The sequence below is a fragment of the Martes martes genome (genome assembly GCF_963455335.1).
Source record: "Martes martes genome assembly, chromosome: 9".
In the NCBI taxonomy this organism is placed as follows: domain Eukaryota; kingdom Metazoa; phylum Chordata; class Mammalia; order Carnivora; family Mustelidae; genus Martes; species Martes martes.
In genome coordinates, this window is record NC_137896.1 from 111,056,735 (window position 1) to 111,083,284 (window position 26,550).

Here is a 26,550-nt window from a genome sequence, read left to right on the forward strand (position 1 = left end):
GATCTCGATCTTTTGGTACCGATTGAGACCTGATTTATGACCCAGGATGTGGTCTATTCTGGAGAATGTTCCATGTGCACTAGAGAAGAATGTATATTCTGTTGCTTTGGGATGGAATGTTCTGAATATATCTGTGATGTCCATCTGGTCCAGTGTGTCATTTAAGGCCTTTATTTCCTTGTTGATCTTTTGCTTAGATGATCTGTCCATTTCAGTGAGGGGAGTGTTAAAGTCCCCTGCTATTATTGTATTACTGTTGATGTATTTCTTTGATTTTGTTATTAATTGGTTTATATAGTTGGCTGCTCCCATGTTAGGGGCATAGATATTTAAGATTGTTAGATCTTCTTGTTGGACAGACCCTTTGAGTATGATATAGTGTCCTTCCTCATCTCTTATTATAGTCTTTGGCTTAAAATCTAATTGATCTGATATAAGGATTGCCACCCCAGCTTTCTTCTGATGTCCATTAGCATGGTACATTGTTTTCCACCCCCTCACTTTAAATCTGGAGGTGTCTTCGGGTCTAAAATGAGTTTCTTGTAGGCAGCATATGGATGGGTTTTGTTTTTTTATCCATTCTGATACCCTGTGTCTTTTGATTGGGGCATTGAGCCCATTAACATTCAGGGTAACTATTGAGAGATATGAATTTAGTGCCATTGTATTGCCTGTAAGATGATTGTTACTGTATATTGTTTCTGTTTCTTTCTGATCTACTACTTTTAGGGTCTCTCTTTGCTTAGAGGACCCCTTTCAATATTTCCTGTAGAGCTGGTTTGGTGTTTGCAAATTCTTTCAGCTTTTGTTTGTCCTGGAAGCTCTTTATCTCTCCTTCTATTTTCAATGATAGCCTAGCCGGATATAGTATTCTTGGCTGCATGTTTTTCTCGTTTAGTGCTCTGAATATATCATGCCAGTTCTTTCTGGCCTGCCAGGTCTCTGTGGATAGGTCCGCTGCCAATCTAATGTTTTTACCCTTGTATGTTACAGACTTCTTTTCCCGGGCTGCTTTCAGGATTTTCTCTTTGTCGCTAAGACTTGTAAATTTTACTATCAGGTGACGAGGTGTGGACCTATTTTTATTGATTTTGAGGGGCGTTCTTAGCATCTCCTGGATTTTGATGTTTGTTCCCTTTGCCATATTAGGGAAATTCTCTCCAATAATTGTCTCCAATATACCTTCTGCTCCCCTCTCTCTTTCTTCTTCTTCTGGAATCCCAATTATTCTAATGTTGTGTCGTCTTATGGTGTCACTTATCTCTCGAATCCTCTCCTCGTGTTCCAGTAGTTGTTTGTCTCTCTTTTGCTCAGCTTCTTTATTCTCTGTCATTTGGTCTTCTATGTCACTAATTCTTTCTTCTGCCTCATTTATCCTGGCAGTGAGAGCTTCCATTTTTGATTGCACCTCATGAATAGCTTTTTTGATTTCAACTTGGTTAGATTTTAGTTCTTTTATTTCTCCAGAAAGGGCTTTTATCTCTCCGGAGAGGGTTTCTCTAATATCTTCTATGCCTTTTTCGAGCCCGGCTAGAACCTTGAGAATTGTCATTCTGAACTCTAGATCTGTCATGCTACCTATGTCTGTATTGATTAGGTCTCCAGCCTTCGGTACGGCCTCTTGTTCTTTTTTTTGAGGTGAGTTTTTCCGCCTTGTCATTTTGTCCAGGTAGGATTTGCTTTCTCCTGCTGTGGAATTCCGCTGTTCTTGGTGACTGAAGTTGGTTTTGGATGGTTTCTTGTTGATCTTCTGGGGGAGGGGCCTGTTGTAGTGATTCTCAAGTGTCTTTGCCGCAGGCGGAATTGCACCGCCCTTGCCAGGGGCCAGGCTAAGTAATCCGCTCGGGTTCGCTTTCGGGAGCTTTTGTTCCCTGAGCGCTTTCCGTAGAGTTCCGGAGGACGGGAATGAAGATGGCGGCCTCCCAATCTCTCGGCCCGGAGGAGCCGAGAGCTTGGGGTTCCGCTCCTCAGTGCACTCTCAGAGCAAAGCGCCCAATAGCCCCGCCTCCCTGGCTTGCGGTCGCGCCTCGAGGAAAGCAGTCAATTGTTGGAGCTGGAGAAAAGCGCCGGGTCGCTTTTGTCTCCGTGGCCTCCGGCCGCGCTCCGAGCCCACCCAGCCTGCGACCGGCACAAGGTAACCCCGGGCTTAGAGCTCACTCCTCGGCTTTGTCGCTATAGCCGGCTTCCCCGCTCTAATACCTGCGAGCTCTGCGGCACTCAGACATCCCCAGTCCTTCTGTGACCCTGCGGGTCCTGGGGTTATGCTGACCCCGCCTGGGTTTCCCCCCAGTTTAGCCTCTGGAGCGATGTCTCCCAGTGGAGCCGACTTTTAAAAGTCCCGATTTTGTGCTCCGTCGCTCCGCCGCTTGCCGGGTGCCGGCCCCTCCCCCCGGGGTCTATCTTCCCGTCGCTTTGGATTCACTTCTCCGCAGGTCCTACCTTTCAGAAAGTGATCGATTTTCTGTTTCTGGGATTGTTGCTCTTCTTCTCTTCGATTTCCCGTTGGATTTATAGGTGTTCACAATGGTTAGATAAGCTATCTAGCTGATCTCCTGCTACCCGATGTCGTCTCAGCCTGCTACTTCTCCGCCATCTTGACTCCTCCCCGGGAAGGAGTTTTTTATCTGATATATTCCCAGTGTGATTAATACAGTGAGTTGCAGTTAGATTTAAAAAAAAAAATTTTTTTTTTACCTTTTCTTAATATCAGCAATGAACATTGGTTGGGCCAAAGGTATAATTATTTTAAGACTCCTTAATTCATTTAATACCTTTTTTACTTTAATTATTTGTATTTATGTTCTTGGGTGACTTGTCTTGTTGTTTTTATTTGTTTTGCTCTGCTACTTTGGTTTTGTATGAAGTTGACTCTACACTCTAAAAACAAGTCATCTTATTTCTCAGGTTTTCTATCTGTTCTAGAATGGATACAAGAAGGAAATATATATATTTTTTAAATTTTTAAAAACATTGTCTGATTTATTGGGCTTTTCAAAGAACCAGTTTTGACATTATGGATTAACTTTTCTGGTTATTTTTGGTCATCAATTTCTGTTATTTTTATTATTTTCAATGTTTTAATTATTTTTTACAGCATTTAAAGTGAAAATCAAAGATTTTCTGTCCCCTGACCTTCTTCATTATCTTTGGCTTAAAAAAAATACCTTTTAGTTCTAATTTTTTTTTCTCATATAGTCTATTTTTTTGAGCACACCATGATCACTTGTAGTTCATAGTTTACATTGGTTTTCTACATTATGTGGGTTTGGACAAAAATATAATGACAGGTATCCACTATTATTATATAATACAGAGGATAGTGTAGTACAGTATAGTATATTGCTCTGTATCCAACCTATTCATCCCTCCCTACCCCCAAGCCTGGTGAGCACTGACCTTTTTGTTGTATCCATAGTTATGCCTCTTCTAGAATGTCATATAGTTGGAATCATACAGTATTTGTCCTTTTCAGATTGGCCTCTTTCAGTTAGTGATATGCATCTTATGTTCCTCCATATCTTTTCATGGCTTGATAGCTTATTTATTCTTTTAGTGCTGAATAATATCCTATTATCTAGATTTACTACAGTTTGATTATCTGCTCACCTATTGAAGGATATCTTGGTTGCTTCCAAGTTTTGATATTATGAATAAAGCTGATAGAAATATCCATGTGCAGATTTTTAACTCCTTTTTATGGATACCAAAGAATGTAATTACTGGATTATATGGTAAGAGTATGTTTATTTTTGTATGAAAATGTCAAGCTGTCTTCCAAAATGGTTGCATTACTTTTGCATTCTCCCCAGCAACAAGTGACAGTTTTTGTTGTTTTACGGTCTCCCTAGCATTTGGTGTTGTCAGTGTCCTGATTTTGGATAATCTAATAGGTCTATGCTGGTATCTTGTCATTCTGATCTGCATTTCATCGATGACATATGACATGGAGCATATTTTCATGTACCTGTTTGCCATCTGTGTATCTTCTTTGGTGAGGTGTCTGTTACGATCTTCAGCCCAGGGTGCCTGGGTGGTTCAGTGGGTTAAAGCCTCTGCCTTCGGCTCACATCATGATCTCAGGGTCCTGGGATTGAGCCCCGTATTGGGCTCTCTGCTCAGCAGGGAGCCTGCTTCCTCCTCTTTCTCTGCCTACTTGCGATCTTTGTCTGTCAAATAAATGAGTAAAATTTAAAAAAAAAAAAAAAAGATCTTCAGCCCATATTTTTAATCGGGTTTTTGTTTCCTTATTGTTGAGTTTTAAGAGTTCTTTGCATATTTTTGATAGCAGTTCCTTTTCAGATTTGTCTTTTGCAAATATTTTCTCCCAGTCTGTGGCTTGCCTTCTAATTCTCTTTATATTTCTTCCCCAGAAGTTTTTAATTTTAATGAAGTTCAGCTTATTAATTATTTATTTCATGGATCCTGCCTTTGGTGTTGTATCTAAAAAGTCATTACGATGCCCACGGTCATCTAGGTTTTCTTCTTTCTATTTTATCTTTCAGAAGTGTTGTAATTATTTCTTTTACATTTAAGTCTGTGATCCCTTTAAGTTAACTTTTGTGAAGGGTGCAAGGGCAATGTCTAGATTTATTTTTTTGCGTGTGGATGTCCAGTTGTTCTAGCACCATTTGTTGCAGAGTCTATCATTGCTCCATTATATTGCCTTTGCTCCTTTGTCAAAGATCAAATGATGAGGGATGCCTGGGTGGCTCAGTTAGTTGAGTGTTTGCCTTCGGCTTAGGTCATGATCCCAGGATTTTGGGATCAAGCTCCACATTAGGCTCCTTGCTCAGCAGGAAGCCTGCTTCTCCCTCTGCCTGCCACTCCCCCTGCATGTGCTCTTACTCTCTCTTGCTCTCTCTCTCTGACAAATAAATAAATAAAATCTTTCAAAAAATCTATAAAAAAGATCAAATGACTATTTTGGTGGGTCCATTTTTGGGGCTGTTTCTCCTATTTCATTGATCTACTTATTCTTTTGTCAATATTGCACTGTATTGGTTACTATAGCTTTATAGAAAGTCTTGAAGTCAGGTAGTATCAGTCCTCCAACTTTTCCCTCTCCAGTATTTTGTTGACTATTTTAGGTCTTTTGCCTCTCTATATGAACTTTAGAATCAGTTTGTCGATATCCATAAAATAAGCCGATATTTTGATTGAACTTCATTAAATCTAGAGATCAAGTCTTAGAGAACTGACATTTTGACAATATATTGAATCTTCCTATCTTTAAGCATGGAATATCTCTCAAATTATTAATGATTTGATTTCTTTCATCAGAGTTTTGTAGTTTTCTACATATAGATCTTATACATATTTCACTTGATTTATACTCAGAAGTTTCATTTTGGGGTGCCAGAATAAATGGTATTGTGTTTTTAATTTCAAATTCTACTTGTTCATTGCTGCTATAAAGTAAAGTGATTGACTCTTATGCAATTAATTTTGTGTCCTACAACATCGATATAATCACTTATTAGTGTCAAGAGGGTTTTGTCAATTCTTTTCAATTTTGTACATAGTTGATCATGTTGTCTGCATACAAAGAGTTTTATATATTTCTTCCCATTATGTAACCCCATTATTTCTTTTCCTTGCCTTATAACATTGGCTAGGACTTCCAGTACGATATTGAAAAGGAGTGGTGAGAGGAAACATCCTTGCCTTGTGATTGATCTTAATGTGAAAACTTCTAGTTTCTTACCATTAGCTATGATATAAGCTGTGGGCTTTTTATAGATATACTTTGTCAAATTGAGGAATTCCCTTCTATTCCTAGTTTACTGAGAATGAGTGTTCAATATTGTCAGAGGTTTCTTTTGTATCTTTTGATATGATTATGTGAGTTTTCTTTTTATTCTGTTGATATGATGTATTGCATTAATTGATATTTTAATGTTGAATCAGCCAATCCCTCTTGCTTGTGGTGTATAATCCTTTTTACAAATGGATTCAATTTGCTAGTATTTTGTTGAGGATTTATGTGTTTAAGTTCTTGAGAGATACTGGTCTATAGTTTTCTTGTAATGACTTAGGCTTTGGTATTAGTGTAATGTTGGCCTCATGGAGTGAGTAAGGAAATATCTCTGCCTCTGGTTTTTGAAATAGATTGTGGAGAATTCATATAATTTCTTCCTCCAATACTTCAGTCCTATGAAAATTGTCTGTTTCTTCCTAGATTGCCTTTTGAGAATATCTTTGATATTCTTTTGGTTTTGATACCTAGTGCTCATATTTTCACACACATATATATATATATATATATATACACACATGTATATATGTAAATGAGCACACAGATAGATATATAAATGACCAAACTGTAGGCATACACATGTGTGTATGAATATAGACTGCTTGGCTTAATCTTTTAATATCTATTTTGTTATTTTTAAATATTACTTCATAGTCAGTGTTAGTCAACCTCTTGGGTTAATATGAGTAATTACAAATTAAATAATCCTGATGACTGAAATACAGTTGCATTCAACTATGAATATATCAATAAATTAAGTGGGTATTTAAGTTTGATAAATGATTTTCTCCTATATCTGATAGAACAGTCTGTTTCAGAGGTCTTTCCCCAGCAAGTGTTACACATTTCTCTAATTTGAGCCCTCCAAAACCTTTTTCATTTGTGGGCAATTATATACATTTTCTCAGCCTCTTAGTGGAATGAGTCAGATCCCACTAGGACTGTACCCAATTTCCCTTTGTCTCAGTTATAGTTCATCTCTTCTCCCTCAGTGACAGCTACAAAGAAACTCTAGGGGGCTTTTACCTCAAAGTTAGATGCTTCCACTGGCACCAGTTTTTCATCAGAGTAGTCCACAAGTGAGCTTTAAAGCACATATAAAAGCTCTTTCCCCTGTAGTAGCCTGTCTGACTTTTCCTTTCATAGAGAACCCTAGGGATTTGCTGTGAATCACTCCCATTGAGGTTAATTGGACAACACATTGAGAAAACTGATCATAAACTCAAACACATCTGCACTGATGCTAAAGACCAAATAGCAAAATTGTAGTTTATTTTAATTGGCACCCTCCTGTGAGGGGGTGAGGGGAAGAAGTCAATTAGCAGATTATTATAATTATCAGAAGCTTGTAAGCATACCCCTGTGTTGAATATTTTACTATTTTTCCTTCTTCGTTTGATAATCTATATTGTTGTATAATACTTTATTTCATAAAAAATATCTGGGTTAATAATTATAGCCCCCTCACTAACCAAATATAATATGTATCAAAATGTAATTAAAATATCTTTTAATCAAAATCTGGATGTGATATTTTTTCCTTATGAAGGAGAAACTTAATTAATTCATCTATTCCACATATTGTAAACTTCTACTATATATCAGACATATATTCTTTGAGAATATATATTTTTTGAACATCTACTTGAGGCATATTTTCCCTAAGACATTTTTTCCTGGTTCCTTAATCTATTAACTAGAAATACTTGAAGAAACCTAGCCCTTTTGTGAATGGGTAATTTTTCCTGTAACACATATGTGGGACAAGCGCAGTAACCTGGAGATAGGAGGTAAGATTATGTGTAATAGGAAATACCACTAAACATTTAAAACATTTAAAAACATTAACCAAGTAATTAATATTAAGATCTAAAAGGTGAGGTCAGAAACAAAATAATAGGAATCACTTTTTAAATTAGTAAAACTTACTATAGTTATGGTTTAATATATTATCACAGACTTAATAACATCATTTTAGCTTTGTTTTTTAAGGTGCTAAATTATTATCCTCATAATTATGATACTGAACCGGCTACTGGATATTTAAAACTTAAATAAACTGTCACTACATTTAGGACAGGCCAGAAGACCTCTTAGTCAGAATATAGGTACAATATAGATAAGTAGTATAGTATATACAAAACACATTTTGTCTTTGTCCCTGATCTTGGCAAAGAGCTCCTGAAACCCTTGGAACTTCCCAAGTGATGGGAATATCATTTACTACTCATAATGTGTACCTTTCCACCTAAGATATGCTAATGATGTGATTTAGTATGAGGCCTCACCATATATAGGAGAGGAGCAGGGAGTCTGGAATTTAAGGGGGGAGATTTAATGAGTTTCTAGGTTGGTGAACTCATGGAGTCCTCCTGGGAGTTGGTGTGCCCAGATAGGGCATGGAAGCTCCTCACTTCCCCTTCTAATACCTTGCTCTATGCATCTTTTCCATCTGGCTGTTCCTGAGTCATATCCTTTATAACAAACCAGCAAACCTAATTGAAATGCTTCCCCAAGTTCTGTGAGTTTGATAGCAAATTATTGAATTTGAGGAGGAGATCCTGGTAACTCTTGATTTATAGCCAGTTGATCAGAAGTCTGGGTGGCCTAGGATTTGTGATTGGCATCTGAAGTGGGGAGACTGTCCCGTAGGACAGAGCACTTAAACTGTGGGGTGTGTGCTAATTCTGGATAGTTAGTGGTAAAGTTGAATTCATTTGCTAAACACCAAGTTGGTGTCTGGAGAATCAGAGAATTGGTTGTTGGTGTTGGAAAACACCCCAGAAGTAGCATCACCAGATTGTAAATTGCCTGACAACATGAACTATACACTATATAGTATTTATATTTCTCAATTTCACATTAACTTGAACATTCTAAGAAACTTTTTCAAAGCTTATTAAATAACTGAGTTAACAATGAATTCATTTTCCTTAGAAACCTATTACAGTCGGGGTGCCTGGGTGGCTCAGTGGGTTAAGCCTCTGCCTTTGGCTCAGGTCGTGATTCCAGGGCCCTAGGATTGAGCCCCACATCTGGCTCTCTGCTCAGCAGGGAACCTGCTTCCCCCTCCCCCTCTGCCTGCTTCTCTACTTGTGATCTCTCTTTCTTTGTCAAATAAATAAATAAAATCTAAAAAAAAAAAAATCTATTACAGTCTTGTGATCTAAAGCCATTAATGAATTCTGTTATTTTTATGCAAAATATGGAGGTGTTCATTTTGGAAAATTAATTTACATAGCAGTCATTATTTCCAGACTTATTAGGCTATGCCAATAGAGGAAACAATCAAAAGAAATAAGGAAGACAAGATTCTTGGGGTAGATAACACTCCACTCTTTGAGTCATAAAACAATGAATTCAGTCCTGACTCTTACGCTCGCTGGTTTTATGATTTATCTCACTTTCCTTTATATAGAATGATAACAGTATCTATCCACTTCAAAGGCTTTCATTAGAATTAAATGAGTTAATGCAGTACATAGTAACAAATATACTATCTAGTATGCAAAACTTTCTGTCAACAAGATTAATCACTCACTCTGTTTAGCAGACTCTACCTAATCAATATGACTAGAGATAGATAGTTTGATTCACTGAGACCTTCCTGCATTTTATGAATTACTGGTACACATTTCCCATTGATAGACCCAAGGGTATGACCAAAACAATCTAGAACATCCTATCTTTGAAGGTCTGTCTTTTAGGATCACTTCTGCTGCCAAATCTGTATCAGTCATAGAAAAGTCACTCATAATTTGAATAGGGAAAATTTAATATAAAGAATGGATGGGCAAATTTTTTAGTCGAAGAGGTTAGTAAATATTTTGGGCTTTTCAGGCTATAAGGTTTTCAGCTACTCAACTCAACTATTTAACTCTGTTCTTGTGGAGTGAAAGCAGCCATAGACAATAAACAAGCAAATGGAAGTGGCTTGTGTTCCTGTAAAACTTTATTTACAAACATGTAGCAAACAATATTTGGCCCTTTGTTTGTGGACCCTGATATAAAAATATTGTTAGCCAGTAAAGGAAGGTTAACTACAAAAGTTGGTAAATGAGAACTGCAAAGAATATAGAAATAGCAAATAGATCTCTATACTACCTTTAAGGCTAAAAGAGAATGCTCAAGGAAGGACCAAATTGGGAAGGGCCTCCATCCCCCAACCTCATCCAAGACTGATTTTTAAGCTTCACTGGAGAGGGTGTGGCTACAGTTCACTGTGTGGAACAGGAATTTTCTGGGGTTGCCATGGTCTGGTGCTGAAGCATAGGAAATTGTCCACGAGGGTGCAATGAAGTTTGATGCTATTCTGGGAGGTCAGAGGTAGATCCAAATGTAGCCAGATTAAGATTTCGTGATATAGATAGAGCGAGAAAAATTAAACAAAACATAATAGTTTCAAAATTCCAAGAAAAAAAAAAACTTGCCAACTTAGCGCAAAAATTTACATATATAAAACACCTGTATTATCTTTGTCAAAAAGAACGACTAAAGGCAATACTTTATTCAACTAGCCATGGACAACTGGCTAAATTCCAGGACATTCAGAAACCATGGGAACTAAAGTAAAATAATGACTTTAAGGAGGGAAAGCAGAAACCAGAACAAAAGACAACTGGACACTAGGTAGGGAATCTGCCACAAAATTTTCAGTGGACAGAAATTTGGGGCTTTGTCATGAGTAATAGTGCAAAGCCATAGTCAACCCAGCAAGAACTAGGACCCTATTCTGTTCTTAAATATTAATCCAGTGTCTATAATACTAGCAGGGTACACTCTTACATGAAAAAATTATATAGGAGCAATGATGTGTAAATTATGGTTGTAGACACAACCCAGAAGGGTGCTCTGAAGAGCAACATATTGAGAGACCCTGCATAGTCTGGGGAGAGGTAAATTAGTTAGGAGTAGGAGTTTGAAAACTACTGCCCAAATTCAGCAAACTGTTTTTACAAAAAACATTTTATTGGCACCTAGCCCCACCCATTTATTGGCATATTATCTATGGCTGCTTCTGCTATTATGGCAGAATAGTGAGTTGTGATAGAGATTATAGAGATAATATATATTATTATACATATTATTATACATAATAAAACACTTACTATTTGGCCCTTTGCAAAGGTTTTCAAACCCTGAACAAGAACATGACTAAATAAAGGAAGGATAACTGGTATAGGAAGAGAAATTATCTCTCATAAGATTTTTCACTTGAGAAAACTTGAAGATTGGGGTATTTAAACTGAAGAAAACATAATTCTATAAAGAAGTATTAAAAATGGAAAATCTAAAATGAAAGTTGCAATTCAATTTTCTGAGCCTTTACACCCTGAAATTGTGGTAGAAGAGGAAGATCTAATCAGCAGAGTGGTCATAGGATGAGATTACGGTCAGTGCCTGAGCTTTGAAATGTGGATTGAATCAAAATTTTTTTCTTTTGGTACTTATGTCAATGTTGTGTAAATTCCACTGATTAATTAATACTATGTAATTATTTTTTACCATATCAGAGTTGTTTTCATTTCTGTACTCCCCTAGGATAAATCTCAAAATCTTTAACTACTAGCTTGAGAAGCCCTACACATTCTGGTTCCTGTCTCTGTCTCCAGTTCTATCTCAGCACTTTCCCTTTTGCTCTCACGGAGAAGAACTTTATTTGGTCCCTTCTGTCATTTGATTTCTGTTTAAACGCCTTTTCCTGATGTGAACCTTCTCTGACTACTAAGTTGATGTAGATCCCCTACACCCACATATATTTCCACATCTCATGTGTTCTTCTCTTGGCACACATAATTATCTCCATGTCTTTATGACCAAAAAAGTTTTAGAAGGGCAGGGTCCTTGTCTGTCTTGTTCAAAGCTCTATGCATGAAGCTTGGTTTATGCAGATAATTAATAGGTATTTGAAAAATAAACTGTGAACAAATAAATCTATTTAAAAAGCTTTGCAAATGCTGCTATCATCCTCCTCTTTATTGCTAGTATATAATGTGGTCCTTCATAAATCTTTTTTGTACCATGATCTTGTTTAAAATAAAATATTTGGAAGGATAGTTTGATTACAGAAGAATTGCATTGTGGGCTTTATATAATGACCTGTATGAAAGCCTTAGCTTAATTACATTATGCCAGCATTTTCAGGATGAATCAGGATAACTCTATAAAGTGCTCAGGACAGCACCTATCACCTATTAAGTTGCTCAATAACTGTTGGGGACAGTTAGCACAAATCCCCCTCATCTTTTTTTTTTTTTTTTTTTTTTGCCTCCTAAGAAAAAGGGAAGGGAAGAAAAATTAAAATTCTCACTCTGGGGAATCCAGTCCACTGTGTAAGCTTAATGATAATTTTTTCAGTCTGTCTGTGTGGATTATTTAACTTTGAAGAGAGAGCTGCTTGCACAGACAAATCATTGCAAGGGTTAAAATGGGTTGCACATGGCATATAGAAAATTTTACATAGCTAATCTTGGTCTTCCCCATAAATTCTTAGCATGATTTTTTAATATTTAATATTCTGTCACAAGATACTGTGATAAGTTAGAAAGTGGGAGTTATTCTAGAATGGTATGACATTTTATATTTATTTTTTAAGGAGCTTCAGATTCCTCACAGTCATCTCTTCAGCCTTTACCAAGGCCTTGAGATTTAGTACCCTTTTCAGAGATCTTTTGGCAGATATTATTCTACTGTTCTAGGAAAAGTAAAGAAAAAAAAAAAAAAGACCAAGGATTGAGTGTTGAATGGCAAAGTAATACTTCCAAGCAAAGGAATTCAGTAATTCTTCACAGAACCTAGCATCATAGTGCGAAGCTGAGGGAGGAGAAAAGTAGAAATTTCTAATGACTAGGATTGAAGACTGTTCCATACTACAAAAGCAAAGGGAATGCTGCTGATCCGTTGGTTAGATAAGTACTAGACTGGCTAGGAAAGGTCAACTGCATTGGTGGAGGGTCTGTTTTGGGATTATGACATAATCAGTTGCCTTTGTTGCCATTTGACATACCAATCAAGATTATAGTACCAAGCAGGTCTCTGCCCACATTGGTAGGCTCATTGGCCAGATCAGGGTACGCCACTGCTCAAGTTTCTCAAAGAAACTTGAGATAATTTCCACTCAAATCTTTTGCTACGATGGATGTGGTGAAAGATGCTTATGAATTGCTTACACCACATTCATTATAAGAAACAATGACTCCTTTATAGTAAGGTGGCATAGGCATACTTAAATTCATGATTTAAGTCAAGTTAAATAAGTTGACTTAACTGATAGAAATACAAATTATCAATAATACTCCACAATAAACTTCATTACTTCTTAATTATAATTATTTCTACTCATGCTAAATGTAATAAGGATAGTGAACCCAGTCCTTCTTGTCTATACACATATCCTAAAAAGAATAATAAAAATTTGGAAACTGTATTTACTACATGGTCAGTACACAATTTAATATGTGCTTTGTAAATTATGGCAGAAAGAAAAATAACCAAAAAAAGAATTGCTTTTCACTTCTGTTGTGATCTTTTATTCTTTTTTATTTGTTTATTTGTTTTCTGGCCTTATAACTGATGTTTGAAAATGTCATTAGTGTTTCCATAATACATAAAATGACCTGGTTTTTGGAAACTTCCTCTGGAAAGCTCTTAACCATTTTTTGTTTAAATACTCTTTTCTGGCTTTCCAATTTTCTCTCCATTTAGTCACAGAATATTTTTTTAAATTTAATTTAATTTTATTTTTTTCAGTGTTCCAAAATTCATTGTTTGTGCACCACACCCAGTGCTCCATGCAATACATGTCCTCCACAATACCCACCACCAGGCTGACCCAACCCCCCACCCGCCCCTCCAAAGCCCTCAATTTGTCTCTCAGAGTCCACAGTCTCTCATGGTTTGTCTCCCCTTCCAATTTCCCCCAACTCACTTCTCTCTTTCTCTCAATGTCCTCCATGTTATTCCTTATGCTCCACAAGTAAGAGAAACCACATGCTAATTGACTCTCTTTGCTTGACTTATTTCACTCAGCATAATCTCCTCCAGTCCTGTCCATGTTGATATGAAAGTTGGGTATTATCCTTTCTGATGGAGGTGTAATACTCCATAATGTATATGGACCACATCTTCCTTATCCATTCGTCTGTTGAAGGGCATCTTGGTTCTTTCCACAGTTTGGCGACTGTGGCATTGCTGCTATGAACATTGGGGTACAGATGGCCCTTCTTTTCACTACATCTGTATCTTTGGGGTAAATACCCAGTAGTGCAATTGCAGGGTCATAGGGTAGCTCTATTTTTAATTTCTTAAGGAATCTCCACACTGTTTTCCAAAGTGGCTGCACTAGCTTGCATTCCCACCAACAGTGTAAGAGGGTTCCCTTTTTTCCACATCCTCTCCAACACTTGTTGACTGTCTTGTTAATTTTGTCCATTCTAACTGGTGTAAGGTGGTATCTCAATGTGGTTTTGATTTGAATATCTCTGATGGCTAAAGATGATGAACATTATTTCATGTGTCTGTTAGCCAGCTATATGTCTTCTTTGGAGAAGATTTTTTTTTTGACTTGATTATCTGTTTTTTTGAGTGTTGAGTTTGAGGAGTTCTTTATAGATCTTGGATATCAAACCTTTGTCTGTAGTGTCATTTGCAAATATCTTCTCCCATTTCGTGGGTTGCCTCTATTTTGTTGACTGTTTGTTTTGCTGTGCAGAAGCTTTTGATTTTGATGAAGTCCCAAAAGTTCATTTTCACTTTTGTTTCCTTTGCCTTTGGAGACATATCTTGAAAGAAGTTGCTGTGGCCTATGTCAAAGAGGTTACTACCTATGTTCTCCTCTAGGATTTTGATAGATTCCTGCCTCATGTTCAGGTCTTCTATCCATTTCAAGTTTACCTTTGTGTATGGTGTAAGAGAATGGTTGAGTTTCATTCTTCTACCCATAGCTGTCCAATTTTCCCAGCACCATTTATTGAAGAGACTGTCTTTTTTCCACTATATATTTTTTCCTGCTTTGTCAAAGATTATTTGACCATAGAGTTGAGGGTCCATATCTGGGATCTCTACTCTGTTCCACTGGTCTATGTGTCTGTTTTTGTGCCAGTACCATGCTGTCTTGGTGATCACAGCTTTGTAGTAAAGCTTGAAATCAGACAATGTTATCCCCCCAGTTTTGTTTTTCTCTTTCAACATTTCCTTAGCAATTCGAGGTCTCTTCTGGTTCAATACAAATTTTAGGATTGTTTGTTCCAGCTCTTTGAAAAATGCCAGTGGGATTTTGATAGGGATGGCATTGAAAGTATAGATTGCTCTAGACAGTGTAGACATTTTAACAATGTTTATTCTCCCAATCCATGAGCATGGAATGCTTTTCCATCTTTTTTGGTGTCTTCTTCAACTTCTTTCATGAGTGTTCCATAGTTCTTTGAGTACAGATCCTTTACCTCTTTGGTTAGGCTTATTCCCAGGTATCTTATGGCTCTTGATGCTATAGTAAATGGAATCGATTCTCTAGTTTTCCTTTCTATTTTTTAATTGTTAGTGCACAAGAAAGCAACTGATTTCTGTACATTGATTTTGCATCCTGCCACATTACTGAATTGCTGTCTGAGTTCTAGTAGTTTGGGGGTGGAGTCTTTGGGTTTTCCATATGGAGTATCATGTCATCTGTGAAGAGAGAGAGTTTGACTTCTTCTTTGCCAATTTGAATACCTTTTATTTCTTTTTGTTGTCTGATTGCTGTTGCTAGTACTTCTAGTGCTATGATGAACAACAGTGGTGAGAGTAGACATCCTTGTCATGTTCCTGATCTCAACAGGAAGGCTGTCAGCTTTTCCCCATTGAGGATGATATTTACAATTGTAAATATTTATGCTCCCAATACAGGAGCTGCCAACTACATAAGACAACTGTTAATCAAGATAAAGAGTCATATTGATATGAATACTTTAATAGTAGGGGATCTTAATACACCACTGTCAGTAATAGACAGATCATCCAAGCAGAAAATCAATAAAGAAACAAGAGCATTGAATGACACATTGGACCAGATGGAGCTCATAGATATATACAGAACATTCCACTCTAAAACAACAGAATACTCATTCTTCTCAAGCGCACATGGAACTTTCTCCAGAATAGACCACATACTGGGTCACAAATCAGGACTCAACTAATACCAAAAGATTGAGATTACTTCCTGCATATCCTCAGACCACAATGCCTTGAAACTGGAACTCAACCACAAGAAAAAGTTTGGAAGGAATTCAAACAGTTGGAAGCTAAAGGCCACCCTGCTTAAGAATATTTGTATTAACCAGGAAATCAAAGAAGTACTGAAACAATTCATGGAAACAAATGAGAATGAAGACATTTTGGTCCAAAACCTATGGGATATGGCAAAAGCAGTCCTGAGGAGGAAATACATAGCCATCCAAGCCTCCCCCCAAAAGACTGAAAAATCTAGAATACACCAGCTCTCTTTACACCTTAAAGAACTGGAGAATCAAAAACAAATTAAGCCAATCCCACACACAAGAAGGGAAATAATCAAGATTAGAGCAGAGATGAATGGAATAGAAACTAGGGATACAGTAGAACACATCAATGAAACTAGAAGCTGGTTTTTTGAAAGAATAAATAAGATCAATAAACCATTGGCCAAATTAATCCAAAAGAAAAAAGAGAGGACCCAAATTAATATAATTATGAATGAAAAGGGAGCGATCATGACAAATACCAAAGAAATAGAAACAATCAACAGTTATATGCCGATAAGTTAGGCAACCTAGATGAAATGGATGCATTCCTGGAAACCTATAAACTTCCAAAATTGAATCAGGAAGAAATTGACAACCTGAATATACCAATATCTGGTAATGAGATTGAAGCAGTGATCAAAAACCTCCCAAAAAACAAGAGCCCAGGACCTGACGGATTCCCTGGGGAATTCTACCAAACATTCAAAGAAGAAATAATGCCTATTCTCCTGAAGCTGTTTCAAAAGACAGAAACAGAAGGAAAACTTCCAGACTCTATTTATGAAACCAGCATTACCCTGATCCCCAGACCAGGCAAAGACCTCACCAAAAAGGAGAATTTCAGACCAATATCCCTGATGAATACAGATGCCAAGATTCTCAACAAGATCTAGCTTTTAGGATCCAACAGTACATTAAAAAGATTATCCACCAACGGAGAACCTGGGTGGCTCAGTGGGTTAAGCCTCTGCCTTCAGCTTAGGTCATGATCTCAGGGTCCTGGGATCGAGCCCCACATAGGGCTCTTTGCTCAGCAGGGAACCTGCTTCCTCCTCTCTCTCTCTCTGCCTGCCTCTCTGCCTGCTTGTGATCTCTGTCAAATAAATAAATAAAATCTTAAAAAAAAAAAAAAGATTATCCACCATGACCAGGTGGGATTTATCCATGGGATGTGAGGGTGGTTCAACATTCCCAAATCAATCAGTGTGATAGAACAAATCAATAAGAGAAGATAGAAGAACCACATGGTCCTCTCAATTGATGCAGAAAAAGCATTTGACAAGATGCAGTATCTGTTCCTGATTAAAACGCTTCAAAGTATAGGGATAGAGGGAACATTCCTCAACTTCATAAAATCTATCTATGAAAAACCTACAGCGAATGGTCACAGACTATTTTATGATGGGGATAGAAAAGTAAGCATGCCAACATTTCACCCAGAAAAGGAAGGTAGGGGCATACCTAGAAATGAAATGTAATTTCCAATAGTCTCCCTTTTATCCCCTCTCCACTTCACTATTGATTGACCACTTCTAAGGAAAGTGTGTAGTTCTCAGGTTTTTAAGTTCTCATTCTTCCTCCAAAGGCTAATTTTATGTAAATGAATTTATTGGCAGTTGGTTAATGTGCAAAATTAATACCATGTTTATTTACTGTTGAAATGCTGTACGTAAATATGAAAGAAAATAGGAGAAGGATCCTTCTAATTAAGGATCAGGAGAAGGATATTATTATAAGCCGTAAAGCTAAGCCAGAGTAACTGACATATTTCATGAGTGTCTATGTAAACCCTTAGGAGTATTTCTGTTTTCTGGTTTGGAGAAATAAATTGCCAGTATTTTTTGTTTTGATCTCAACCTCTTCCTTTTACAAAACCTCCATGCTGGGCAACATCTCAAAGAACACTGAGTAGTGAGCCCAAACAATGTGCATTCATACTGCTTAGAGCCTACAGTTCTCACAATTAATATTTTTGGCAAGGACTCCCCACTGCCCTATGGTCAATCACAGTAGTTGTTTCTTCTCCAAAGATTGAATTCATCTTCCTTTAGACAAACCCAATATTAATGTCAAGAGAATATAGAAATGTCCTCTGTGTGTGTGTGTGTGTGTGTGTGTGTGTGTGTCTAGTCATGTATGACAAAGGGGAGGGCCCCAAATTAGGTGTTTGCCTCTGAAACTAATTTTACTAGTTACCCCACTGATGAACACCACATCATCAAGAGAAAAAGGATAGCTAGTGAGAAGGTTGGAGTAAATATTGACTCCTGGCTGTAGTCAATGCCATACCCCTCTGACATTTGCAAGAGTTGTACAACATTGTCTTCAAAGGCAGAGACGGGGCACCTGGGTGGCTCAGTGTGTTAAGGCCTCTGCCTTCGGCTCAGGTCATGATCCCAGGGTCCTGGGATCGAGCCCCACATCGGGCTCTCTGCCCAGCAGAAAGCCAGCTTCCTTTCCTCTCTCTGCCTCTCTGCCTACTTGTGATCTCTGTCTGTCAAATAAATAAATAAAAAAACAAAAAACAAAAAACAAAGGCAGAGACAACCTGGTCATGTCAAAGAATGCCCTGGGTGATTTGGAGGTTTGTTGTATTTGCATTCTACATTAACCTATGAATTCAGGAAATAGTAAGCTGGTCAATAGTTAGGTTTATGAAAAGCTAAAGCTGACTGCACAATACTCTTGAGGATTTGCCTTAACTTATGACTTGGTATTGTCACAATTCTTCTGCCACTGGCTGCTTTACCATCCTTAACTATATTTTGAATTCTTTTGATTTTAGACTTATGGCCTAAGAACTAAACCTAATGAATTCTTTCAGCAAGCCCAATTTCTAACTTCTGTTCAGAATGCCCTTTGAGTCATTCAGAGATTCTGCCTTCTAAACAAAAGAGAAAGTAAGAATTGTAAATAGGGAAAAATGGAAAAGGAAAGTGTTGAAAGCAGTGAAGATAACGAACTATGACACGGACAAACAACTTGCCTGAGACATAATTGGAGTGAGTGGAGAGTCTCAAGTATTAGTAAGTACCTTCTCTGTGCTTTTAAAAGGACAGGATTTTGAAAAGCTCTTAACTGAGTTAAAAGGTCACATTTGGAAAAGTGGATGGAAAAATCTATTGGCTTTAAATATGTGAACTTTTTGTGTGTGAGTAATTGACTCATCTAATTAAAATGGAAAATGCTTAGAGAGAGAGAATGAACAGAGACGGAGTGGGGAGAAAGTTCAACATAAAATAAAGACCCTACTTCATCTACTGTGTTAAGACAATGTAGCCTCTGCTGTTCAAGAGCAGAACTTGTGTCAGCAGCGAACAGACAGGTTGCTCACAGTGGAGAGAGAATTTCACCTCACTGGCAAGATATTTTGGCAACATGTTTGCTCTGATCTGGCTTGAACACTTATGGGAAAATGGCAGAAAGACAAAAAAAAAATTAGTAGATTTGGTCTACCATCTTAGAAAAAGAATGGGCAATTTCCGAAGTCCTAAATTCTATAGATGGTTCATATGAGTACAACACTGAAGATATGAAACCTCGGAAGGCAGACTGATCTATGTCATCACGAAAAGTTCAAATATTTAGATATGTGCATTTTAAATTCTGGTTAAATATTGTAAGAAGACAATGAAGGTGAAAAGAGAATAAGGGGAAGGAGGGTCACATGAAAAAATAAAAATACACTGTAGGAAATTGGACAAGAAGGAGAAATGAAAAGGACAAGTAATGAGGACATAAGTCAAGCCCGAGTCCTATTTTGCCTGTGTTGCCTGGACTTTTCCAGACTTCATACCAGAAAAGCACATCTATGTCTTTCTTTGGCACACAGCTCTGTGCACCCTAGGTACTCAATAAATATTTGTTAAAGATGCTATTTCTTATCTGTCCATCACCCTTCAGACAAATTTCATTTCCAGACATCCCTCTCCTATCCAAGAAAATCATTATGTTTACAATTCAGCATTATAAAACAATTGATCCAGAGCACTTTACCTATTAAGACACAATTTAATGCAGGAAAGACATAAAAGAATGAGTTTCTGAGGTAAAATCTCTCTCAAATTACCTTATTCTCCCTCTTCACTATATCAGTGGTGAGAATCTGACTGAATAACATTTAACACTGCTTTTCACGGCAGAGACTAACATTTTCTAAATATGTTTATAGTCTGTCATAAGACAATGCTTAACTCTTCTGAGCCATATAAAAACACCTACTGGGGCGCCTGGGTGGCTCAGTGGGTTAAAGGCCCTGCCTTCGGCTCAGGTCATGATCCCAGGGTCCTGGGATCGAGCCCCACATCGGGCTCTCTGCTCCGTGGAGAGCCTGCTATCTCCTCTCTCTCTGCCTGCCTCTCTGCCTACTTGTGATCTCTGTCTGTCAAATAAATAAATAAAATCTTAAAAAAAAAAAAACAGACACCTACTAATAAAAAAAAAATCAAAATATGTTAGTTTTAGCACTATAAAATGACTACCCAAGATTTACAACCAGATTATACTGATGTCCAGCCACACAGAATGATAATTAAAACTTAGAACCCGATGCTATACTTAATACGCTTTAAGCATAGAAGAAAAAAATGTATCAACATATTCCTCTGCTAAATGCCTCTGGAACTAAAGTGCACTTAATATTGTCTTCACAGCATTTTTCTGTTTCTTTAGGTTAGTATAGTTTCATGATTTGATAACACAAGAACCTATACTTGCTTTTACTTATTCTATTTCTAGACATTTAGCACCAATAAATATTTACAAGAATTGTATGTCTTCCTTTCTAATTTTGTGACTAGCGATAGGTTTGAAATACAACTAAGTGGATTCTTAAGACTAGCATTGTATTTCTATATAAGTACAGAATCATTTTTTAAAAATGAACTTAGTAAAATAAATGGGAGACTGAGGATTCCTTAAAATGTTTTATTAATTTATGAATCACAAAATAGCTCTTTAGATTGGTGGTTAAAAATGATTTTTTGCCTTGGCAATTCTAATGGAAAAATCCAAATCAAGTTTGATCTGAGGAATTTTCAGTGCCATAAGAGATCATCAGAAAACACTTAGAATGACCTAATCATTAAGGAAAACACAGTAATTGCACTGACATTTTCCAACAACTGATCAAATTAGTTGTTTTAAGCTAATAGAAAAAATCCAGTTGCAACTTAAATATGCAGAAAATAAATCTGACCTAACACATCTTTAACTTTTCATTCACAGTGACCACAATGCCACTATTTAATATATAAGCCCTGGGTTAGGATATGTGGATGTACAGAATAGGTATAATATCTGTGTATGATGAAAGTATATAGTACATCCTTCTCTAACTCCTTCTATGGTACCCATGAAGACAGAAGGCATGGTAGGAAAAAAAATCCCACATCCCAAATGTAATAAAACGAATACATATATTAATAAAATAAGAATCAGGAAAGACTCTTCACTCCCTATAAAATATATAGAGCTGAATTGAGACAGATCATATTGAATAGTCACTGTCTTTAAAAATAGAAGTTGCTCTTTTTGAGGTAGCCACGTCAAAAATCTCTCTCCTTTAAACACTCCCAAACCTCATTTGTTCTGCATCTACTTCTACATTACATTACATTAAGGAAATATCCCTGCAGTGAACATGTGTGTAAAGGGGTGGGGTAGTGACCAGCAACATCTGTGCTAAGGGGGAGGTGAAATTCTTTGTGGCATAGATGCGGCAGAGACATTAAAACTGAAACAAAGCAAAACTAATTTTATTGTATTTCAGCTAGGAAGGCTGTCAGATCAAAGGAACAACAAATGGGGCTTGTAGTGTTTTAAAAAAATACAAAAAGTGGATGGCACGGACGTAGCTCTTCTACAGGACTATCAGAGATCAGATTTTTTATTCCCCCAACCCTGCTCTTTTTTGTCCACTATCTTACAAATTTTGACGTATGCATTTGACTTACTTAGTATTCTTCCCATCCAGACATCACATCTGCATTCAAGGAAGAATGTAGAGGGAAATGACAGGGTCTTTGATAAGAAAATTACAAGCTTTACTTCAGTGCAAGTCTCATGAACCAGTGCTGAACCTTATTGCCATTCCTAAATGCAACGTAATCCAGAATTTGAATCTGTTTCTGTGTTTGTTTGTTTTTACTTTAGCCTCCATAGTGGGAAGTGGCAAGGGAGAAGTTTTAATATCCATTTCACTATGACTGCCATTGGATACCCAATAACTATAGAAACACTTCAGAACACACTGGCAAACAAATGAACAAAAACAACCACACTGACCTCTGTCCCATCAAGCCAGTTTCTGTATCCAACCAGAAGTCTATACTTTGTTTTCTTTGCTATGAGACCCAGATTGTCACACTTCATATTAAACTATATATATAAGCCAAAAGGCAATTTATTTGTTTCCAAAATACTCAATACATGATAATGGAGAAAGCAGGGAATAACTGCAAAACCCGTATTTCAAACAAGAAAGAATGAAAACAGAGCAGGCATTGATCTATGGGTCACATAAAATCCAGCTAGTCAAAATAGGGAGAGTTCTCTGTTTTGACAGAAAATTATGAGTCTTGTTTTGCTAAACTCCAGTCCCTAGTTCTATCTTCAAGGACCTTTGTTGTCCATGGTCTTCCATAATTGGTAATTCTGCCTTTGGGAGGACTTTTTAAGGGATAAGTATTGTTGTTTTTTTTTTTTTCACTTTTTATTGCAAGATATATTGCACATACATAAGCTAGTACATTAGATTAATACATAGTTTTAAGTATATTAATAAAACAAGCACTTAGATATCTATCCATTATCAAGTGCAATTTATAAACTAATACTAACAACTTTAAAGCCCCTGTGAGCTACCCAGAAAGACATCTTTTTCCTTCCAAAATCATAGTCTATTCTGAAACTGCCATTAATTTTCCCCTTGCTTTTTATGTTTTTGTTGTATCAAAGCTTTTCCACATATGTGTACCTATTATAAACACTATATTGATATATTTTGTCTGTTTTTGACTTAGATTCAAATGGAATTATACTCCATATTGTTGTGACTGGCTTTTTTTCACTCAAGTTTAAATTTTTAGGTTCATCTATATTGACGTGCTTAGCTATAATTTATTTGTTTTCTCTGATATAAATACCAAAATATATTTATCTATTCTCCTGATGATGAAACTTTTTTTGTATTCAGTCTGATTATAAATAATGCTTCTATGAATATACTAGTGCATGCATCTTGGTACACATTTGCAAGATTTTTTTCCATATATTTAGGGGTGATGTTGATTCTTAGGTATGCCTATCTTCATATTTACTGTTTTTAAAACTTTTTTATAAAAAATTCACACTACCATCTGCAATATCCTCTATCCTCTATCCTCATAAACACAATATTATTATTTTAATTTGCATTCTTCTGATACTAATAAGGCTGTATATCTTTTGGACACTGTGTTTTCTTCTATTCTATGTGTTCTTTTACTTTGCCCATTTTCTTATTTATTGGTTTAAATATTTTAAATTTTTGATTTGTATAATTCTTGCTTAAACTCTAGATACTTTCTTACTTTTTTTGTTTGTGTTGCAAATGTCTTCTTCCAGTTTGGAGGGTGTTTTGTTATTTGTTTTCCAGGTATTTTTTTCAGAGTTTTTTTTTTTTTTTAATAAATAATGAACATACGTTTTGAATCTTTTACTATAAAATTTACTCCTCTAAAGTTGTTCCCTTTGTCCCATTTGTGAAATTTTTATCTAGCCAGATGTCATAAAAATTCTTCTGTGAGGCTTTGCCTTTCATGTTTAAGTCATTAATCCCATACTAAGTATAAACTTTCCATGTAGTTTGCCAATAAATGAAGATCACTCAATAAGAACAGAGGCTTTCCATTCAGAGTTTGCTACAGCAAGGGGCTCTGCCACTGTCACTTTCATTTGACAGAGACTCAAAGGCAGGCAGAAGGTGGGAAAAGCTTCATAATAATGAAAAAAATTCATTAAAGTTATGCTCTGAGAATTGTTGAAGGCAGGCTAATTAGAAGGGGGACATCTATGTGATTGGTTTGGGGAGCATATTTGGCTTTCTCTGGTTCATTCAAAGGTGGAAGAGGGGGGGAAATATGGAAGCTGGGCCCACTGTTGCTGACTTTGTGACTTAATTTCCTAACAAGTTCCTGCAGAGATTGTGAGTCAGAGTTCTGTTGTTCTATGTGGTCTAGTCATTGCCCTTTCGTATGTTAAGTCTCTCCGTGGATAACTCATTTTCCTTCCACCATTTGTTGAAAGTTTTCCTATCTTTTCTCCACTGATCTACATATCCATCTCTTGCAATGTCTCAGGTTCCTATATATGTGTGAGTTTAGACTGGGTCCTCAGCGGTATTCTGTTAGTTTGTCCACTTCTGGACCAATAGCATGATGACTTAAGTATTGTTGTTTATGAACAATATTTGTCATTTTGGAAGTCTTAACCTCTTTTTATTTTTCTTCAAACTATCCTAGCTTCCCCTGGTCTTTTGTCCTCCAATGTAAATGTTAGGATCTATTTAAGATCCTTAAAATTAATATAATTTCATAGAACAGATACTGCTGAGGTAGTGTGTCTTCCTATCTAAGATTATTGGGTATCTATTTAATTTTTTAAAATATCCTGAAAACCAGATAAAGACTAACTCTAATGTAATTTATATGCTTTATTGCTATAGTGAATATCTTTTAATGAAATTTTCTGTGTTTGTGTGCAGTTTATTTATGTATGTACATTTATGTATATTCATCTTACCTCTAGTATAATTTCAACAGTCTAGCTTTAACTTTCATAGTTATTAACTAATTTCATTTACTTGTATAAACAATCATATACATATTTGACTAATACAATGCATTTCTCCCTTTAAATCATATGAATTTTAATTTAATTTCTATCTTTTGTTATATAAGATATCTAGTAAAATGTCGAAGAAGGTGTTGGTAATGGGCTTCTTGTACCATCTCTGACTTAAAGAGAATTCATTTAACATTTTAAAATTAAGCACAATGTTTTCTGTAATTTTTATAGATATCCTTTCTTAAAATCGGTATCTTCTACTTCCAGCTTGTTTTTCATTATAAATATCATTGGAATTATCAAATTATTTTTTATATTGAGACCAACATATTCATTTGGCTTATTATATTAGTATGTTTTCTAATAATAAACCAAATTAGCTACTCTGGTATAAGGCCATTATATTTAGTGTCATTTTTTACATTGATGAGTTTGTTTATATTTTGTTTGTATTTTCACATGTACATTCTCTTAAATTGACATGTACTGGTTATATTACCTGTGCTATATTTTGTTTTCTTTTATTTTGATATTAAAATTATGTTAGCCTCATCTGTATGTTGCAGATTTTCCTATTTTCTATCCTCTGAAATATTAATATCAGAATTATGTTTTTCCTGTTAGTTTATTGCTTCATGATGTAATGTTATCTGAGACTGGTATTTTCTTTGTGGGAATATTTTGAACTACTGCTTCAATTTCCCCATGGGTTAAAGGATCAGTCTTGAGGTCTGTATACTTCTAGGAGTAAGTCATTTAACCATATTATTTTTTTAAAATTTCCTCTACACTCACTCCAGTAACATCCTTTCAGGGGCATATCAGCCAGCCACCTAGCGGAAGGTGCTTTACATTAAATTTATTATATGAAGGGAGATGCAGAAATGTACTTTCACTAGAACAGCCATATACTATGAATATGGATTGACCCTTTCTGCTGAATCCATAATATGGCATTATCACACTCCCTAGGTTTAATGAGTCTGGTGTAATAAATGCTGTTTCTGACTATGAAATTTCTTTCATAGCAAAAGAAGTGATGGAGGCTCAAGCATATGTAACTCACAGGTCTTACCATGTACCCCTTGATCCAGAAATAACTTGACTTAGAAGCCAATTCAATGTTCTACCAGAGCAGAATAACAGTTCTAGGAGGGATAAAAACCTGTGAGTTTGATGTTCTGTTGCAGAACAGGTCTATTATTTGAACCAATTACCATTCTATGGAACTCTTTCTCCTATGAAAGAATATAAAGGCCTAGAAATCAGAAAGGGGAGGGGGAAATCAGGGAGAGGGTGTTAGAAACTAACAACCCACTCTTAAGTTCTTATTACCTGTCTTCAATACTTTGGTCTTCCACAGTGACATGGGCTTCTATCAGGGTATTCAAGATATACCAAGGCATACCAAGATGCTTCTTGGCTATTGAATCCTTATGCCACTGAATTTACAGGCAATACAGGGAACCATGGTATTACATGAAGATATTAATTCTGATTATTAAATAGAAATGGAGCTGCTACTGGACTGGAGTTGTATGTAAAACACAAGAGATCCTCTGAGACATCTCCCAGTACTTTTAAATACACTGGAAATAGTCAGTTAATGAACTACCATAGCAAATCAGCACAGCTATGTGCATAAATATTATTATTATTTTTTTAAGATTGTAGTTTGGGTTTCAACACAGAGTTTTAAAAAAAGCGTTAACC